The sequence below is a fragment of the Drosophila mauritiana genome, unplaced genomic scaffold, assembly GCF_004382145.1.
Source record: "Drosophila mauritiana strain mau12 unplaced genomic scaffold, ASM438214v1 U_7, whole genome shotgun sequence".
NCBI classification, from domain to species: domain Eukaryota; kingdom Metazoa; phylum Arthropoda; class Insecta; order Diptera; family Drosophilidae; genus Drosophila; species Drosophila mauritiana.
The window spans coordinates 50,137-73,161 of NW_022881508.1; the positions used below are offsets into that span (position 1 = coordinate 50,137).

A 23,025-nucleotide genomic window follows, 5' to 3' on the forward strand; every position below is an offset into this window, starting at 1 on the left:
GTTCTGGTAATCTTCGACCCGCAATATCCTATTGAGTTGCACACTGATGCAAGTGCCTGTGGATATGGAGCGATACTTTTGCACCGTATAGAAAGTAAGCCCCATGTAATCGAATACTTCAGCAAAACAACTACCTCTGTTGAATCTAGATATCACTCCTACGAGCTGGAAACCTTGGCAGTGGTAAAAGCCGTTAAACATTTTCGCCATTACCTAATTGGCCGTGAGTTCGTTGTCTATACAGACTGCAATTCATTAAAAGCTTCTCGCACAAAAATAGATTTAACACCCAGAGTTCACCGCTGGTGGGCCTACTTACAATCGTTTAATTTCGAAATTCAATATAGAGAGGGTAAGCGTATGGCTCATGTGGATTTCCTATCAAGAAATCCTTTATCTCCCGAACACATTTTGTCAATAAACAAGATTCCCGAAAAACGAGTAAATCTGTCTGAAATTTCAAGTACTTGGCTTCATGCTGAGTAACGGTTAGACCTTGAGATAATAGAAATAGTTAACAAATTGGAGTCAGATGAATTGGCCGAAAACTTGGCCAAAACGTATGATTTGCGAAAAGGTGTATTATATCGCAAGGTCCAAAGACGAGGTAGAACAAGTTATTTACCAGTTGTACCCAGAGCTTTCAAATGGTCAGTAATTAACCAGGTACACGAGTCGATAATGCATTTAGGGTGGCAAAAGACACTTGATAAAGTGTACCAGTATTATTGGTTCGCTAAAATGAACAAGTATGTTCGAAAATTTGTTTCAAACTGCATAACTTGTAGATCAGTGAAATCATCTTCCGGGAAGGTTCAGGCGGAACTTCATTCCATTCCGAAGACAAGTATACCGTGGCACACCATCCACATAGATATAACGGGTAAATTAAGCGGCAAGAGCGATTTGAAGGAGTATGTCATTGTTCAGATCGATGCCTATACAAAGTTTGTTTATCTGTATCACACCTTAAAGATAGATGCCGAAAGCTGTGTTAATGCTATGAAATCTTCCATATCCTTATTTGGAGTACCAGATCGCATCATCGCCGACCAGGGCAGATGTTTTACTAGCTCTAAGTTTTCAGAGTTTTGCGTATCGCAGAAAGTTGAACTTCACTTGATTGCTACGGGAATGAGCCGTGCAAATGGGCAAGTGGAACGGGTGATGGAAACACTGAAAAATTTGTTGTCAGTGGTAGAATCAAGTCAACGATCGTGGCAGGACGCACTTGGCGAAGTCCAACTTGCACTGAATTGTACTATTTCTCGTGCCACTGAGGCAAGTCCGTTAGAAATGTTAATTGGTAAACAGGCTCGACCCCTTGGATTAGTTCCCCCATGTGAGACCGAATGTGAAATAGATTTGGCAACTGTTAGAGCTCATGCGACAGAAAATATGAATTCCTTAGCGTCTTACGACAAATCCCGATTTGATAGCAGTAGGGCAGCCGTTGACAAACACCACGTAGGTGACTATGTGCTATTGAGGAATGAAGAAAGACACCAAACTAAGTTAGATCCGAAATTCAGGGGACCGTTTTTGGTAACTGAAGTATTAGAGGGTGACAGGTATACACTAAAGTCGTTGACGAGTAACCGTTCGTTCAAGTATTGCCATGAAGATATACGTAAAATGCCGGATGCAGAAATCCCGAATGAGTTAAACGAGAATGTAGAGCAATAGCTGAAATATAGAAACAGTTGAATGAAAAGAAAAGCCCGCCAATGAGTTCTTTTGTGAACGAGAGATATCCGTCTAGGTGAGACGATGAATTGTGAGTTATCCGTCTAGGTGAGACGATGAATTGTGAGTTATCCGTCAGGTGAGACGATGAATTGTGAGTTATCCGTCTAGGTGAGACGATGAATTGTGAGTTATCCGTCAGGTGAGACGATGAATTGTGAGTTATCCGTCCAGGAGAGACGATGAGTTTGGATTGAATTAATAATCAAGTGTGTGTGAACTGGCGGAAGATCGATATATAGAAATCGATAAATGATAATGTTAAGATAAGTTGTAAGCTGATGTATTACTGATCAATGGAACTGAATATGAAAACAGAATAAGTTATCCCAGCGACAATGAAATAAAAGCTGTTTTGTTTCTTCACAGAATTAAGATTTAAGAAATACACCTAATAAAGTCAAACTAATGAAATTAAATGTTATTGAATAGTGGTGAAAGTATGTGATCTTGATATCTTGGTATCTCGGTATCAAAAGCTTACACGAGGACGTGTAAATGTCAGATTGGCCGTGTCGTGGCGAAAATAATGAGTATGCGTGTAGTCGCTGTTTACTTCTTCTCCAAGTTCCCTTTGCTATTATGCGTGTTCCTATTTATGAACACGTGGCGAAAATAATGAATGCGTTTAGTCGCCGTTTACTTCTTCTCCATGTTCCCTTTGCTATTATGCGTGTTCCTATTTATTGTCAATGTGTGAGGATGAATAGATGAATTATCTAGGATTTTGCAAAAACGAGAGCGATAGAGCTGTTGCTGAACGTGGCCACTTGCGCTGCTTGGTTAGAAAGGGAAAACTATATAATGAAAAGGAAATGCCAAAAATTGAGAAGAGACAAAGCAGGCTGCACGAAACGGGAGTGAGGGCATTAATCGTGGAGAAGCCAAAGCAGACGCAAGTGGACTCGTTGACTGCGCACAGCTGCATAAAAATTATATTGTGAAAAGAGTTATGAGCAACGCTGATATGGACGGACGGACGGACGGCGAGGCCCCTGATATTCTTAACCCGACAAATACATAAGCTTTGAATAATATGAGAGGTCGGCAACCACTGCCTACCTATAGTAGTTTTTGAACCCTCTGTCGTAATTCCGGTCGTTTACACTACTATACCCTCTCACTATAATGGCTTTTCTCTATAATACTAAGAGAATGTGGGAATATTTCAGCATTTTTTCCCCTATACATATAATAATTAATCATTTTCATATGTATATTATTTAATTTACTCATATAATTGCCAAAATCATATGATTACATAAGTTTTGAACAATATGAGAGGTCGGCAACCACTGCCTACCTATAGTAGTTTTTGAACCCTCTGTCGTAATTCCGGTCGTTTACACTACTATTCCCTCTCACTATAATGGCTTTTCTCTATAATACTAAGAGAATGTGGGATATTTTCAGCATTTTTTCCCTTATACATATAATAATTAATCATTTTCATATGTATATTATTTAATTTACTCATATAATTGCCAAAATCATATGAATACATAAGTTTTGAACAATATGAGAGGTCGGCAACCACTGCCTACCTATAATAGTTTTTGAACCCTCTGTCGTAATTCCGGTCGTTTACACTACTATACCCTCTCACTATAATGGCTTTTCTCTATAATACTAAGAGAATGTGGGAATATTTCAGCATTTTTTCCCCTATACATATAATAATTAATCATTTTCATATGTATATTATTTAATTTACTCATATAATTGCCAAAATCATATGATTACATAAGTTTTGAACAATATGAGAGGTCGGCAACCACTGCCTACCTATAGTAGTTTTTGAACCCTCTGTCGTAATTCCGGTCGTTTACACTACTATTCCCTCTCACTATAATGGCTTTTCTCTATAATACTAAGAGAATGTGGGATATTTTCAGCATTTTTTCCCTTATACATATAATAATTAATCATTTTCATATGTATATTATTTAATTTACTCATATAATTGCCAAAATCATATGAATACATAAGTTTTGAACAATATGAGAGGTCGGCAACCACTGCCTACCTATAGTAGTTTTTGAACCCTCTGTCGTAATTCCGGTCGTTTACACTACTATACCCTCTCACTATAATGGCTTTTCTCTATAATACTAAGAGAATGTGGGAATATTTCAGCATTTTTTCCCCTATACATATAATAATTAATCATTTTCATATGTATATTATTTAATTTACTCATATAATTGCCAAAATCATATGAATACATAAGTTTTGAACAATATGAGAGGTCTGCAACCACTGCCTACCTATAGTAGTTTTTGAACCCTCTGTCGTAATTCCGGTCGTTTACACTACTATACCCTCTCACTATAATGGCTTTCCTCTATAATACTAAGAGAATGTGGGATATTTTCAGCATTTTTTCCCTTATACATATAATAATTAATCATTTTCATATGTATATTATTTAATTTACTCATATTATTGCCAAAATCATATGAATACATAAGTTTTGAACAATATGAGAGGTCGGCAACCACTGCCTACCTATAGTAGTTTTTGAACCCTCTGTCGTAATTCCGGTCGTTTACACTACTATACCCTCTCACTATAATGGCTTTTCTCTATAATACTAAGAGAATGTGGGAATATTTCAGCATTTTTTCCCCTATACATATAATAATTAATCATTTTCATATGTATAATATTTAATTTACTCATGTAATTGTTAAAATCATATAAATACATAAGTTTTGAACAATATGAGAGGTCGGCAACCACTGCCTACCTATAGTAGTTTTTGAACCCTCTGTCGTAATTCCGGTCGTTTACACTACTATACCCTCTCACTATAATGGCTTTTCTCTATAATACTAAGAGAATGTGGGAATATTTCAGCATTTTTTCCCCTATACATATAATAATTAATCATTTTCATATGTATATTATTTAATTTACTCATATAATTGCCAAAATCATATGATTACATAAGTTTTGAACAATATGAGAGGTCGGCAACCACTGCCTACCTATAGTAGTTTTTGAACCCTCTGTCGTAATTCCGGTCGTTTACACTACTATACCCTCTCACTATAATGGCTTTTATCTATAATACTAAGAGAATGTGGGAATATTTCAGCATTTTTCCCCTATACATATAATAATTAATCATTTTCATATGTATAATATTTAATTTACTCATATAATTGTTAAAATCATATAAATACATAAGTTTTGAACAATATCATAGGTCAGCAACGATCTTTCCTCTATAATACTAAGATAATATGGGAATATTTCAGCATTTTTTCCCTTATACATATAATAATTAATCATTTTCATATGTATATTATTTAATTTACTCATATAATTGCCAAATTGATATAAATACATAAGTTTTGAACAATATCAGAGGTCGGCAACTGTCTTTCCTCTATAATACTAAGATAATATGGGAATATTTCAGCATTTTTTCCCTTATACATATAATAATTAATCATTTTCATATGTATATTATTTAATTTACTCGTATAATTGCCAAAAGCCTATGAACACATAAGAGAATACAATATGAGAGGTCGGCGCAACCATAATATAGTAGTTGATGACGAGGTGTTTGGCAACTTAACACAATTCTTTAAAAAGTCCTTATATTAATTATATGATAGGGACAATATCATATGCGTCACTAAATTTATGACAAGGTGTTTGGCAACGTGACACAATTCATTAAAGTCTTTATATTAATTATATGATAGGGACAATATCATATGCGTCACTAAATTGATGACGAGGTATTTGGCAACTTGATAGAATTCTTTAAAGTCTTTATATCAAAAATTATATGATAGGGACAATATCATATGCGTCACTAAACTGATGACGAGGTATTTGGCAACTTGATAGAATTCTTTAAAGTCTTTATATCAAAAATTATATGATAGGGACAATATCATATGCGTCACTAAATTGATGACGAGGTATTTGGCAACTTGATACAATTCTTTAAAGTCTTTATATCAAAAATTATATGATAGGGACAATATCATATGCGTCACTAAATTGATGACGAGGTGTTTGGCAACTTGACACAATTCATTAAAGTCTTTGTATTATTTATATGATAGGGACAATATCATATGCGTCGCTAAATTGATGACAAGGTGTTTGTCAACTTGACACAATTCATTAAAGTCTTTGTATTAATTATATGATAGGAACAATATCACATGCGTCAGTAAATTGATGACGAGGTGTTTGGCAACTTGATACAATTCTTTTAAGTCTTTATATCAAAAATTATATGATAGGAACAATATCATATGCGTCACTAAATTGATGACGAGGTGTTTGGCAACTTGATACAATTCTTTAAAGTCTTTATATCAAAAATTATATGATAGGGACAATAGCATATGCGTCACTAAATTGATAACGAGGTGTTTGGCAACTTGATACAATTCTTTAAAGTCTTTATATCAAAAATTATGTGATAGGAACAATATCATATGCGTCACTAAATTGATGACGAGGTGTTTGGCAACTTGACACAATTCATTAAAGTCTTTGTATTAATTATATGATAGGGACAATATCATATGCGTCACTAAATTGATGACGAGGTGTTTGGCAACTTGACAAAATTCATTAAAGTCTTTGTATTAATTATATGATAGGGACAATATCATATGCGTCACTAAATTGATGACGAGGTGTTTGGCAACTTGACACAATTCATTAAAGTCTTTATATCAAAAATTATATGATAGGGACAATAGCATATGCGTCACTAAATTGATAACGAGGTGTTTGGCAACTTGATACAATTCTTTAAAGTCTTTATATCAAAAATTATATGATAGGAACAATATCATAAGCGTCACTAAATTGATGACGAGGTGTTTGGCAACTTGACACAATTCTTTAAAGTCTTTATATCAAAAATTATATGATAGGGACAATATCATATGCGTCACTAAATTGATGACGAGGTGTTTGGCAACTTGACACAATTCATTAAAGTCTTTATATTAATTATATGATAGGGACAATATCATATGCGTCACTAAATTGATGACGAGGTATTTGGCAACTTGATAGAATTCTTTAAAGTCTTTATATCAAAAATTATATGATAGGGACAATATCATATGCGTCACTAAATTGATGACAAGGTGTTTGGCTACAGGAAAAATCATTTATTTATCGAATCATCAAGCAAAGGATAAGCTTCAGTGGATCGCAGTATGGCAGCTGCTCAACCACTTACAACACCTTGCCTGTTACAAAAGTCGTTTACAATTGATTCTAGGCTTTGTCATTGTATTAAATAATGCTTTTATATACTAGCGCGGCATCAGGTTATCGAAGATCCTCCTAATTTACTATGTTACAAATTACATTGGCATCACATCCATTGTCGTTTATAAAATAAATTATAAACTTTAAATGGTTTAGAAGCCATACAATGCAAATTGCCCCTTATTTATCATTGCAGTCCAGCACGGATACGACCTTAGAGGCGTTCAGGCATAATCCAACGGACGTAGCGTCATACCACTGTTCGCTCGAACAAGTATTGTGCCATTGGTCCGTACCTGCGGTTCCTCTCGTACTACGCAGGAATGCTGTCGCAACAACGTTTTGTCATTAGTAGGGTAAAACTAACCTGTCTCACGACGGTCTAAACCCAGCTCACGTTCCCTTGCATGGGTGAACAATCCAACGCTTGGTGAATTTTGCTTCACAATGATAGGAAGAGCCGACATCGAAGGATCAAAAAGCGACGTCGCTATGAACGCTTGGCCGCCACAAGCCAGTTATCCCTATGGTAACTTTTTTGACACCTCTTGTTAAAAACTCTTTAAACCAAAAGGATCGATAGGCCGAGCTTTTGCTGTCCCTGTGTGTACTGAACACCGAGATCAAGTCAGCATTTGCCCTTTTGCTCTATGTGTGGTTTCTGTCCGCACTGAGCTGGCCTTGGGACACCTCCGTTATTATTTGAGAGATGTACCGCCCCAGTCAAACTCCCTACCTGGCAATGTCCTTGAATTGGATCATACCTGAGTAATATGAGTTATAAAAAATTTTCAAATCAAAAATACATAAATGCATCGTTTTATTAAAGAATTTGTTTGCGATTATATAACAAACTCGTGATACTTTGATCAAGAAGCTTGCATCAAAACCCAATACCATAAGATATAATAAATATATCCGTATAATGGCTAGGAAATGATACACGTTCCATTTAATCAAGTAAGTAAGGAAACAATAAGAGTAGTGGTATTTCATTGACGATACCAAACCGAGGTCTAATATCTCCCACTTATTCTACACCTCTTATGTCTCCTTACACTGCCAGATTAGAGTCAAGCTCAAAAGGGTCTTCTTTCCCCGCTAATTATTCCAAGCCCGTTCCCTTGGCTGTGGTTTCGCTAGATAGTAGATAGGGACAACGACGACTTTTCAGATCTCTCCGAACTTGTTTTAAGTGGCGTGTTCCACACTGAAGGGATTACAACCACGACACCCTGAACACCCACAAGTGGTGCATGTATCAACATGGTGTATGTGTCTGGATACGCCAGACAAGCGTCCCGGACTAGAAGCTATAGCTATGTACATAGCGACCACCCCGGTAGCAATTCGAAAGAGAGGCTCGGTGGGCCTCCTCCTTTTGCTCCGACAAGCAGGGTTAGAGGGACCTATGGCTATATTAGTCGCCTCTTACGACAAGCAATAGCGGACTGTGGAAGTATTCTCGCCCGCTAACCACACGGCGAAGTTGTTGGGCTAAATACCCCTCCTCCTACGGAACACTTCGTCCGCAAACACTGCCAGCCGTTGAGTCCTCTGTTGATCTTCCAGGATTCTATCGAAGGTCCAGTTTTCGCCAAGGCGCTGCACTCCAAGTCCATCGAGGTTCCGCAAATCTGCATATAGGGGGCAAGCGTTTTTATATCAAAAATTATATGATGGGGACAATATCATATGCGTCACTAAATTGATGACGAGGTGTTTGGCAACTTGACACAATTCATTAAAGTCTTTATATTAATTATATGATAGGGACAATATCATATGCGTCACTAAATTGATGACGAGGTATTTGGCAACTTGATAGAATTCTTTAAAGTCTTTATATCAAAAATTATATGATAGGGACAATATCATATGCGTCACTAAAATTGATGACGAGGTGTTTGGCAACTTGACACAATTCATTAAAGTCTTTATATTAATTATATGATAGGGACAATATCATATGCGTCACTAAATTGATGACGAGGTATTTGGCAACTTGATAGAATTCTTTAAAGTCTTTATATCAAAAATTATATGATAGTGACAATATCATATGCGTCACTAAATTGATGACGAGGTGTTTGGCAACTTGATACAATTCTTTAAAGTCTTTATATCAAAAATTATATGATAGGGACAATAGCATATGCGTCACTAAATTGATAACGAGGTGTTTGGCAACTTGATACAATTCTTTAAAGTCTTTATATCAAAAATTATATGATAGGAACAATATCATATGCGTCACTAAATTGATGACGAGGTGTTTGGCAACTTGACACAATTCTTTAAAGTCTTTATATCAAAAATTATATGATAGGGACAATATCATATGCGTCACTAAATTGATGACGAGGTGTTTGGCAACTTGACACAATTCATTAAAGTCTTTATATTAATTATATGATAGGGACAATATCATATGCGTCACTAAATTGATGACGAGGTATTTGGCAACTTGATAGAATTCTTTAAAGTCTTTATATCAAAACTATATGATAGGGATAATATCATATGCGTCACTAAATTGATGACGAGGTGTTTGGCTACAGGAAAAATCATTTATTTATCGAATCATCAAGCAAAGGATAAGCTTCAGTGGATCGCAGTATGGCAGCTGCTCAACCACTTACAACACCTTGCCTGTTACAAAAGTCGTTTACAATTGATTCTAGGCTTTGTCATTGTATTAAATAATGCTTTTATATGTAACTAGCGCGGCATCAGGTTATCGAAGATACTCCTAATTTACTATGTTACAAATTACATTGGCATCACATCCATTGTCGTTTATAAAATAAATTATAAACTTTAAATGGTTTAGAAGCCATACAATGCAAATTGCCCTTTATTTATCATTGCAGTCCAGCACGGATACGACCTTAGAGGCGTTCAGGCATAATCCAACGGACGTAGCGTCATACCACTGTTCGCTCGAACAAGTATTGTGCCATTGGTCCGTACCTGCGGTTCCTCTCGTACTACGCAGGAATGCTGTCGCAACAACGTTTTGTCATTAGTAGGGTAAAACTAACCTGTCTCACGACGGTCTAAACCCTGCTCACGTTCCCTTTCATGGGTGAACAATCCAACGCTTGGTGAATTTTGCTTCACAATGATAGGAAGAGCCGACATCGAAGGATCAAAAAGCGACTTCGCTATGAACGCTTGGCCGCCACAAGCCAGTTATCCCTATGATAACTTTTCTGGCACCTCTTGTTAAAAACTCTTTAAACCAAAAGGATCGATAGGCCGAGCTTTTGCTGTCCCTGTGTGTACTGAACACCGAGATCAAGTCAGCATTTGCCCTTTTGCTCTATGTGTGGTTTCTGTCCGCACTGAGCTGGCCTTGGGACACCTCCGTTATTATTTGAGAGATGTACCGCCCCAGTCAAACTCCCTACCTGGCAATGTCCTTGAATTGGATCATACCTGAGTAATATGAGTTATACCAAATTTTCAAATCAAAAATACATAAATGCATCGTTTTATTAAAGAATTTGTTTGCGATTATATAACAAACTCGTGATACTTTGATCAAGAAGCTTGCATCAAAACCCAATACCATAAGATATAATAAATATATCCGTATAATGGCTGGGAAATGATACACGTTCCATTTAATCAAGTAAGTAAGGAAACAATAAGAGTAGTGGTATTTCATTGACGATACCAAACCGAGGTCTAATATCTCCCACTTATTCTACACCTCTTATGTCTCCTTACACTGCCAGATTAGAGTCAAGCTCAAAAGGGTCTTCTTTCCCCGCTAATTATTCCAAGCCCGTTCCCTTGGCTGTGGTTTCGCTAGATAGTAGATAGGGACAACGACGACTTTTCAGATCTCTCCGAACTTGTTTTAAGTGGCGTGTTCCACACTGAAGGGATTACAACCACGACACCCTGAACACCCACAAGTGGTGCATGTATCAACATGGTGTATGTGTCTGGATACGCCAGACAAGCGTCCCGGACTAGAAGCTATAGCTATGTGCATAGCGACCACCCCGGTAGCAATTCGAGTACTTGCTTGCCGGGCAAGCACTCCCCCTTGCTGAGGAGCGAGATCTACCTAAAATCTCTACTGATCTCAGGGTCACAGCACCCGAGTTTTGCGCAACCAGCACCGTAACTCAAACGTCGAACACGAAGGCTCTACCCGCGATATGGGTACCAACCACAGCCACCACGATACTCCCACCAGGGGGCCTACCTCAATGTGCAGTCTTGGATAGCTGCACAACCCGTGGTACCGAAAGAGAGGCTAGGTGGGCCTCCTCCTTTTGCTCCGACAAGCAGGGTTAGAGGGACCTATGGCTATATTAGTCTCCTCTTACGACAAGCAATAGCGGACTGTGGAAGTATTCTCGCCCGCTAACCACACGGCGAAGTTGTTGGGCTAAATACCCTCCTCCTACGGAACACTTCGTCCGCAAACACTGCCAGCCGTTGAGTCCTCTGTTGATCTTCCAGGATTCTATCGAAGGTCCAGTTTTCGCCAAGGCGCTGCACTCCAAGTCCATCGAGGTTCCGCAAATCTGCATATAGGGGGCAAGCGCACAATATGTGCATCCAGTCCTCATATGGATCTCCACAAGCGCAAGCAGTGGTATCGCTGAGGGCTCTCCCTTGCAAAAATGCATTAAACGACCCGTGACCTGTCAGCAGGTAAGACGTCCTCATCGAGAATCCAAATCTTGGATCCCGATAGGCGAGAGTGACATATGGGATGAATTTATGCGTCACCCGTCCTGGTTCGCTGTCATCATCCCATCTGTTCTGCCAACACTGCAGTAAGCACTCTTCTAGGCGAGTCTTCCTCTGCTTCCAGCTTAGACAGACGTAGAGCAAGTCAAGCGGGGGAGCTCCACCAAGTACCTCCACCTCCAGGAGGCTAGTCGGCTAGCAGGAGGCTAGTCGTCTCCGGGCGGCTACTTGTTCGGCGGTGTCATACCATACCGGGGCACCAAACAGCACACAAGGTGCCATGAGTCCGTCATATATGGTCCGCCTGGCTCGAGGACTGAAGCCCCAGTCGGCTCGAAGCACACGCGCCAATGCTCCAACGACTCCGGTCATCCGCTGGCGAAGCGAAGCTATGTGCGTGAGGAATTTCATTCCTTCACTGACCGTGATGCCAAGGTACCGACAGCTACGCACATACGGAAGGTTCGCTCCAGCAAACCTCACCGTAGGCGCACGTCTCAAGGCACCTTTCAGCAGCATTATTACCGTCTTGCTGGTCGAGACGGCAACGCCAACTTCCGCTCCCCGCGCTTCTACGATGGACATCAGCTGTGCTCCTTTTTCCTCTGGCATAGCTCGGGAATTTCCCTCGACGAGAAGCAAGTCATCCGCGTATGCACTCAGCTGGCAATACGGCTGGAGACGCTGAAGCAGTACATCCATCAGTATGTCCCAGATAAATGGGCCACTGATTGACCCCTGCGGGCAGCCTCTAGTTACCGGTACTTCCACAGTACCGGAACTGCTTCGGATCACTGCTCTTCGGCCGGAGAAAAAGCTCTGCCACAAGCCCATCTCCCGGCATCCCAAGTCGGCTAGTTGGCGGAGTGCAGCACTCCATTCGACGTTGTCGAATGCTCCTTTGAAGTCCACGAATGTGCCGAGCACGTATTGCGCCGGGATGGCACAAACACTGCTCTTCACGTGTCTCCAAGCATCCTCCACACATCGTCCTTGGCGAAATCCAAACTGCCATCTGCAGCCTTCCGGAAGAACTTCTCTCACACGATTCACCATGATGGCCTCGAGCACCTTACCAAAGACTGGCAGCAAGCATATTCCTCTATATGAGGAGGGCTCACACTTGTCCTTATCTGGCCCTTTGAGCAGCGAGACAACTCGTGGGCACTTCCACTCGGCGGGAAAGTATCCTAATCGGATGCATCGGGAAAACAACGATGCTAGGTGCTCGGGTATGGCGCGCCAGACTGCCTTGCAGATAGTGCCATTGATGCCGTCCAAGCCGGGAGAGCGCCTGCTCTTCAACCGGGCAACACATGCATCAACCTCGAATACTTGGAGGGCCGGTGGGACTTCCTCCGCGATGGCAGTCGGTGCTTCGGACTCCGCAACTGGGAAGAAATTGCGGAGGAGCACTCGTGCACAGTCACCCCAATCAGTGATGAGCTCGCCATTCACGCGGAGGTACCCAATCTCCGTGCACTTTCTGCGGCCTCGGCAAATCTTGTAGACGCGCCCCCATGGGTCGTCGGCATGATCTCCCACGAAGCGTTTCCAGTCATCCATTTTCGCCCTCCCAATGAGCTTCTTGTAGTTGGCTGAGGCCCGCCTCAGCTCGACCACTACACGCTCTATAGCGGCACCGTCATCAAGACGCCTTCCATCTTGGAGTAGGCGACGAAGTCTCCGGACTTCGCGCCTTGCAGCGCAGAGGTCGGCAGTCCACCAACGTTCTCTCCTGTTGGGCGATCGAATCGACTTTCTTCCCAGCGCAATATCGCATACATTATGTACTATACTGCGCAGGGTCGAAACTTGCTGGTCCAACGGCGACTCTGAGAAGTTTTCCGGAAGTTCGGCTGCTCTACTCACCATTTCCTCCTTGAACAATCGCCAACGTGCATTGGAGAAGTTCCAGGACGGCACAGGAGCTATGCTCTCAACTGCGCGCGCGGTAGTTGGTTCGGCCACAACAGTAATGATGTTGAGGTCACTCCATTCCCACTCGTCCGCACTGGCGGCAAACATTGTCCTTCTGCCGGCATTCGCTGACCTTGTGGTCGAAACCCACGCATCTGTGGCAGGCGTATGTGCGGACCTGTGCTCGGCATCGGAATGAGAACCACTTGATGTAGACACGACCTACATCAAGCTTCGCCATCGCCCGGACGTCTACCTCTAGCGTCACATTTACTGTGGCGCCGTCAGTTACCGACCACGCCTTGGTCAGCAGGTGCACGGACTTCTTAAACTGGGACATAGTCATTTCGCTGTCGAAGTTATTTCCATGGAGCTCCTGCATGAATTCCTCAGGGCCGATAGCTGTGTCGACGTCATAGACGACGACCTTCGGCTTCTCGGCCGCATTTCGTGCCACATTTAGCCCAACTTCAGCGAACCTCGTTGATGCTACCACCTTCTGCAGCTCTCCAACTGAAGGAGTACGAATGATCGCACCACCACCTCGGCGGAGCTCACGTACCTCATGTACTCTGACTCCGAGGGAGGGTGCAACCATCGTTCGCACCTTTTCCGCTATAGCTTTCCCCGATAGCGCAGGGTCGTCGCACTTCACCACCGCTGACCACGTCTCGCGAACCTTGGTGGTCCGCGGGGCAGCGATGGGTGCAACCTGTGACATCTGGGGAGCATTGGCGGCCGTAATCTTCAACGGATTCAACGACGGCGGCGGCGGTGGCGGCATAGCGAGCCGCGTCTCCAGTTCTCCACACCGGAGCATTAACGCCAACACCAGCTCATCGTAGCGGCTGATAGCATACGAGAGCTCTTCCGTGTCCACTTCTCCTAGGCTGCGGAAGCTGGTTCTCACCATGCGCTGGGTGGCCGACAGCTCTGCCATCATAGCTGCTTGCCCAGCACGGGCGGCAGCGGTAGCGGCAGTGGCAGTGGTGGCAACAATTTTAGCAGCAGTGGAAACGGCGAAGGCAGCAGTGTGGTCGGCAGCAGGGGCAGCAGTAGGATCAGCAGCGGTGGCAGCAGCGTGGGGGGGGGGCAGCATCGATGGCAGCGTTTGCCGTAGCCGCCCGGGCGTCCTCCAGCGACGAAAACGCCTCCTCCAGTACACCAACGGGTTCTGGCACTCCATTCGATGCCAGGGCAACCAATTTCGCCTGCGTCGGCGCCGAGCTCTTAGAGGCCAGATGGCTTCTGCGCCTGCCTCGTCTGGACTTCCTCGAGGCACTACTTCCGCTCAAGGCACTCGCGCTGCTGTCGCTCTCCATCGGCATAACTCCGATGGTGGCTCCTCCTACCGTCGACGCCAGCAACCGTATGCTCGTTTGCTCAGTGACAAAAGGTGGATGCTCCAGAGCTCCACCTATCGGTAGAGTCTGGTAGCACTAAAACTGTCCCTAGACACAAACCCTAGTAGTGACTGCCACCAATAAGCTTTTTGACAGCTGCTCAAAAAGCTTACTCGAAAAACTTACTCGTAAGCTCGCCTCGCAGCACGTGCGGAGTGGAAAATTTCCAATAGTTTATTGTTAATAATTTCCAAACCGCTTGTTTTTAACACTCGACAATTTTCGCTCGACTTACGCGGAGCACTAAATCACCGATTTAATTACTTTCCAAACAAGGAAAACTTAGTTATTCGCAATCTGTACACGAGCGCAACGAAAACACGTCCGTCGTTAATCCATTCATGCGCGGCATCAGGTGATCGAAGATCCTCCTAATGTACTATGTTACAAATAACATTGACATCACATCCATTGTCGTTTATAAATAAAATATAAACTTTAAATGGTTTAGAAGCCATACAACGCAAATTGCCCCTTATTTATCATTGCAGTCCAGCACGGATACGACCTTAGAGGCGTTCAGGCATAATCCAACGGACGTAGCGTCATACCACTTTTCGCTCAAACAAGTATTGTGCCATTGGTCCGTACCTGCGGTTCCTCTCGTACTACGCAGGAATGCTGTCGCAACAACGATTTGTCATTAGTAGGGTAAAACTAACCTGTCTCACGACGGTCTAAACCCAGCTCACGTTCCCTTGCATGGGTGAACAATCCAACGCTTGGTAAATTTTGCTTCACAATGATAGGAAGAGACGACATCGAAGGATCAAAAAGCGACGTCGCTATGAACGCTTGGCCGCCACAAGCCAGTTATCCCTATGGTAACTTTTCTGACACCTCTTGTTAAAAACTCTTTAAACCAAAAGGATCGATAGGCCGAGCTTTTGCTGTCCCTGAACACCGAGATCAAGTCAGCATTTGCCCTTTTGCTCTATGTGTGGTTTCTGTCCGCACTGAGCTGGCCTTGGGACACCTCCGTTATTATTTGAGAGATGTACCGCCCCAGTCAAACTCCCTACCTGTCAATGTCCTTGAATTGGATCATACCTGAGTAATTGGAGTTATACCAAATTTTCAAATCAAAAATACATAAATGCATCGTTTTATTAAAGAATTTGTTTGCGATTATATAACAAACTCGTGATACTTTGATCAAGAAGCTTGCTTCAAAACCCAATACCATAAGATATAATAAATATATCCGTATAATGGCTAGGAAATGATACACGTTCCATTTAATCAAGTAAGTAAGGAAACAATAAGAGTAGTGGTATTTCATTGACGATACCAAACCGAGGTCTAATATCTCCCACTTATTCTACACCTCTTATGTCTCCTTACACTGCCAGATAGAGTCAAGCTCAAAAGGGTTTCTTTCCCCGCTAATTATTCCAAGCCCGTTCCCTTGGCTGTGGTTTCGCTAGATAGTAGATAGGGACAACGACGACTTTTCAGATCTCTCCGAACTTGTTTTACGTGGCGTGTTCCACACTGAAGGGATTACAACCACGACACCCTGAACACCCACAAGTGGTGCATGTATCAACATGGTGTATGTGTCTGGATACGCCAGACAAGCGTCCCGGACTAGAAGCTATAGATAGGGACAGTAGGAATCTCGTTAATCCATTCATGCGCGTCACTAATTAGATGACGAGGCATTTGGCTATTTTTTTTTTTTTGATCGCGGAGGTATGGAAATCTATCGAAAGATACTAGGGCTGCCAACACTGCGTGTGGTCAGTTTTCCTAGCATGCACGATTCATTGCTCTATCTGAACCGAAGTTCCGCAACGCCTACGTACTAAAACCATCCTCATAGCCATTTGTATATAACCATTATTTTGCGATGTTTATGCCTTTATTGATGTTATGCCAAGACAGCAAGCAAATGATTTGAACCAAACGTTTTAGCTAAGTCCAATCACGGGAAAACCCGCTCAGGTACATGAACTGTTTAAAACAACCGAGACTGCCTCTCATAACCTGGACGCTAATGATATGACTATCATATTTGCTGAGGAGACCCTTGCTATCAATCTTTTAACGGATTGACCACTCCAGATCCCCCTCCAGTTCAGGGTGGCAGAATGGAATTCAATGTCACCTGCGGCTTCGAATCTGCGACGCAATTCAGTTCGTATGTCCGGTCTGTCGTATCTATTGATTTTGCGCTGGTGTGCATCATCCATAGAGTGTCCGTCTGTCACAATTTGTATGTCGATCACATCAATGTGATCTTGTCGTAGTGCCACCAGGTCCGGTTTATTAAGGCCGGATTCGCACTGCAGACTTGGTTCAACAATGACCACGCAGCCTCTCTCCTCAAGTCCCCGCTTGATTCGATTTACTACGCAGTTGTGTCTAGCTACGCGCCTCCCATGCGATCGGTAACATTTTTGCATTATGTGGTTTGTTGTTTCGGGAGCGTCACATCCTGCACGACACTGTCGTTCCAATTCGTGCCTTCCCCTTGTAGTACGAGACTTCGTGGGTAGGGCATTTATCCGCAGACGAATACCGTCTATATATTCCTTTCCTGTTAGTAAACGCGTGGGTTGATTAACCCACCCGTGTTGCGGTCCCCAATGGCCCTATTCACGAAGTCCGCTACCATCAACTGAGAGGTACAATTTGTTCGCCCAATATTTTTCTATTGCCGGACGCGATAACAATTCATTTTGTTCTGCCAATAATCTATCTCGGGCCCGTTGTTTTTCGGCTTCGAGGAAAGAGCTGGCTACCTCGTTTTGCGTGAGGTGAGGCCATTTAATGTTACTTAATCGGCTTAGCCTTAACATTGGAGCTACCCATCTTAGTGATGGAATTCCGAGACCTCCACTTTTTGGGGGTGCATGAATGAATGCTATCGGCACATCCAGCGGAAGATTTAGCCATCTTCGCACATAATATCTTATTAGTTTGTCAGTTTTTCGTAGGACGCCTATCGTCACACTCCCAAGGGCTAACTTGTGATAGAGCTGTGGGATAAGGACAGTCCTAAGGGCGAACATCCTCTGTTGTGGTTTGAGGGGGCCTTTGTCAATCTTTGTAGCTTTGGACCAATGTCCTCGGCCGGATTGCATCGAACCCTCCCGGTTGCAGTGAAGTTGATGCCTAAGTACTTCCACTCGTCCGTTCGCTTCAGTGATGGAATCTCCCTTGAGCCTACGTAGAAGCTCTGTGCCTCTAGCACGGTACACTTCTGTTTCGGCTGGCCCTTAATGCCAACGGTAAAACATTTGTCGGCATTAAGTTTGAGGCCGACGAGAGATAGAAAATCCAGCGTTTTGTCCAACAATACTTGAAGTCCCATTCGAGTTTCAGCAAATAGTACCAAATCATCTGCAAACGCGGCCGCGTTAGTAATGGCATTTCCGACTTTGGTACCAATTTCGCTGGGTAGGTTTCTAAGTAACCTGTCCATTACCAAGTTAAATAGAATAGGAGACAAAGGGTCACCCTGCTTCACTCCTCTGGCAGGGACGAATTCCTCTGAACTCCAACCGTCCCCATTGAGACTGGTACCGCCACCCTCGTACGTATTCTGTACGTAGTCAACGAAGCCCTTTGGCGCACCATAAGCACGTAAGGTGTCATATATAGATGCATGCGATAAAGAATCGAATGCCTTGCTTACATCTAAATTTGCTATGTAGCAAGATCTAAAGTGCTTATGGCTATGCCTCAAGACTAAGTCAACTATCGTCGCATTATCGGCACATCCGTCGGTAGGTAAGAAGCCACGCTGGCGCGGGTCCCAATTGATTGATGAGTTCAACCGGGTTGCCAATATTGCATTTAGCTGTCTTACCAGGACTGAAGGCACCGATATTGGACGAAAGTCTTGCGGTCGCTTCGCCGTCACCGTCTTCGGGATGAAGACCAGTCGGATAGAGTGTGGTAGATTACCGCACCATAGAATTAGGTTCATTATTCGCAACATAATACCTGACGGCACCTCCCTGGCAGATTTTGGAGTTATCCCGTCAGGCCCCGGAGATGAAGATAATGAGATTCTTGACGCCCGAAGGTCATGCTCCGTAATAGCAGACCAAATCCTCTCAAGCGAGTGATCCATTTGTATCACTTCTCCACTGCAAGAGCTTGGGCTAGGCTGAGTCATTACTTCTCTCCAGTAGGGAACCATTACTTCTTGGCTTGGCATTACCGACTCATCAGTGCATCTTCTTTCTTCTTTCTTCTTTCTTTCATCTTCTTGATGCATCTTCCTTTATGCTTATCCCAGTTACGCTGGACGACAGCATACTGCTGCCTTCTGCTTTCTCTCCTATTCCGAGGTCTCCGAGGAGGCCTCGTCAGCGTGTCTCGTACACCCTGTGCCGGAAAAATTCCCAAGAGATATAGCGATAAGCATTGGAGAGTGATTTCCTTTCCCTCGAGCTCTGCCCTGTCAATGATCGTTTGTAGCTCTTGGGCTCTCCATTTGGAATGGCATTCTACGGGGCTATACCCACGCAGTTTCCGCAAAATTTCCCTGTTCTACTGTTCGAAGGGATTGATTGGAGTTGTTTCTGATGTTGTTACTTGGTGGTTTTGCTCACTTCTACTAGGGCGGCGCCTTATGGTTAGATTTGCAACTTCCGGGACGAGAGCAGATTGCCCTCTTATCTGCTCTATTTTCTCCTTATAATCGCCCCTCTGTCTTAGCTTTTTGATGGCTTCGACGCTGCGGTTTGCAAAATACACCGCTAGTTGCTTGTTCATGTGTTTATGTCCATTTGCTGTGAGCTCAACCTCCTTTCTCGCCATCATCCACTTCTCTTCCTCACTCCACCTTGCCTTTATATCGACACGTCGACGTTCTTCATCAAGTTCGTCTGGGTGCCGAGATCGCATGTGAACACCGAGTCCTCTCTTGCTGTTAAAGGACCGTCCACATACTGTGCAGGGAACCCTAGATAGAGTAGCCGCTGCGTTTGGTTCATATTGGTCCTCCGGGAAGATATCCACGGGGGGTCGGGTCGTCATCAGATTGTGTAAAGTTATCCGAGGCTCGTTATTTGTGTTTGTAGTACCAATATGAATAAATTTCCTCTGGGGAACCAACCCATCGGAAAAGTTTTGCCGCTCAAATTAGCTGCTAAACAAGTTTAGCATTACCGGGGACCACCACGAGGAGGTTTTGAGTCGACTTGAGTAAAGGAGAGAATTGTGAGTTACAGAGTACCATTCCCTTTCCGCACATCATATGATATGACTTACGAATTACAGAAAAATACTCCCCCTCTGCTCGCAAATACCCCTGATCCCCATAGTTATAGTTATAGTCATAGTTACTCCCGCCGTTGACCCGCGCTTACTTGAATTTCTTCACTTTGACATTCAGAGCACTGGGCAGAAATCACATTGCGTCAACACCCGCTAGGGCCATCACAATGCTTTGTTTTAATTAGACAGTCGGATTCCCCAAGTCCGTGCCAGTTCTGAATTGATTGTTAATTGATAATCGTTATAATTGATAAGAACTAATTGGTTTAACCCAAATAGTATTCTTAAAAATTTTAGCAAGAAAGTTCCACAATTGGCTACGTAACTAAACTATCCGGGGAACAAGTAACTAACATAAATGCTAGAAACTCTATTTACCCAGAACGAGCACATAAACCATGTTATTGTTTCCCAATCAAGCCCGACTATCTCAATCTTCAGAGCCAATCCTTATCCCGAAGTTACGGATCTAATTTGCCGACTTCCCTTACCTACATTATTCTATCGACTAGAGACTCTTCACCTTGGAGACCAGCTGCGGATATTGGTACGGCCTGTTGAGAAGTTTGCGTGTCCCCACCATAAATTTTCAAGGTCCGAGGAGAAAATATCGACACAACAGTATATGTCATGCTCTTCTAGCCCATCTACCATATCTCTCTGCGAAAGACTTCCATGGTAGTACGGCTATAAAACAGAAAAGAAAACTCTTCCGATATCGTTCCTGTTGCCAGGATGAGCACGAGGCCCATATTTAATAACAAACGGATACTCAACAGGTTACGGAATTGGAACCGTATTCCCTTTCGTTCAAAATTATTCAAGTGTATTAAATTCGCTTTGTTTATATAGTTAGGCATTTTTGTTTTACTTGAAAATTTTCGGCTTTCGGCTTGAACTTAGGACCGGACTAACTCGTGATCAACCACTGTTCACACGAAACCCTTCTCCACTTCAGTCCTCCAAGGTCTCATTCGATTATTTGCTACTACCACCAAGATCTGTACCAATGGCAGCTCCATGCAGGCTTACGCCAAACACTTCTACGCATACCATTGTACCTTCCTACTCACTAAAGTTTCAAAATTTATATCACAAGTAATATAAATCATCTACTTTAGCGGTAATGTATAGGTATACAACTTAAGCGCCATCCATTTTAAGGGCTAGTTGCTTCGGCAGGTGAGTTGTTACACACTCCTTAGCGGATTTCGACTTCCATGATCACCGTCCTGCTGTTTTAAGCAACCAACGCCTTTCATGGTATCTGCATGAGTTGTTAATTTGGGCACCGTAACATTACGTTTGGTTCATCCCACAGCGCCAGTTCTGCTTACCAAAAGTGGCCCACTGGGCACATTATATCATAACCTTGAACTTCATATCAAGAAAGTTAAGGTTCTTACCCATTTAAAGTTTGAGAATAGGTTAAGATCGTTTCGACCCTAAGGCCTCTAATCATTCGCTTTACCAGATAAGATTATTTTATATAATATTAAGTATAAGTTCACCATACCAAGTATAGTTCACCATCTTTCGGGTCACAGCATATATGCTCAATGTACGTTCGAGTTAGAGGCATAAATAATATAAATATACATTATACATAACTATATAGAACGCCCCGGGATTGTGTTTATTAGCTATAAATAGCTAAAAAACTAATCCCATTATTAGTCAAGTTATTTACGCTATTAGGTTTACATCCCAATAACTTGCACATATGTTAGACTCCTTGGTCCGTGTTTCAAGACGGGTCCCGAAGGTATCCTGAATCTTTCGCATTGTTAATCATACAAGAGCATATAATAAACACAAAAATCAATGATAATTATGCCATTATATAATTCCGAAAAAATTAACGCTCTGTAATAATATAAATCTATCAGCACTTTATCAAATTAATAACATTTATTCTGTGTTAAAATGCAAGCAATTTAATTGGAATAAACTATAAGTTATATTTTATGATAAATTTGGGATATGCTAATAGATTACAATGTCCTTATATGGAAAAATGCACATTATTCTTAATAATATTATTTAAATATTACAATTTTAATGATGAATTTTCCATAACGGATATTCAGGTTCATCGGGCTTAACCTCTAAGCAGTTTCACGTACTGTTTAACTCTCTATTCAGAGTTCTTTTCAACTTTCCCTCACGGTACTTGTTTACTATCGGTCTCATGGTTATATTTAGTTTTAGATGGAGTTTACCACCCACTTAGTGCTGCACTATCAAGCAACACGACTCTTTGGAAACATCATCTAGTAATCATTAACGTTATACGGGCCTGGCACCCTCTATGGGTAAATGGCCTCATTTAAGAAGGACTTAATCATTAATTTCTCATACTAGAATATGACGCTCCATACACTGCATCTCACATTTGCCATATAGAACAAAAGTGACTTAGTGCTGAACTGTTTTCTTTTCGCTCGCGCTACTAAGAAAATCCTTGTTAGTTTCTTTTCCTCCCCTAATTAATATGCTTAAGTTCAGGGGGTAGTCCCATATGAGTTGAGGTTGTATATATAACTATATTTTGCCATAAATTCTTTATATATAAATGATAAAACAATCAATTAAATTCGTTATAAATAGTTCCAATAGTTCTTGTAAGCAAAGTTATTTTTTATCCATTTAACGAACCAACGAAGAATAATAACAAAACCAAGATTTTTCTTTTTCCGAATCATTAATAAGAGACAATTCTAGATGAAAAATATTTCAATTT

At 42.1% G+C, this 23,025-nt stretch overlaps 1 pseudogene; it reads right to left on the reverse strand.

Annotated features, from left to right (window-relative positions):
- Positions 1 to 15,358: 15,358 nt before the first annotated feature.
- LOC117149919 lies at positions 15,359 to 22,817 on the reverse strand (annotated as a pseudogene).
- Positions 22,818 to 23,025: the final 208 nt, after the last annotated feature.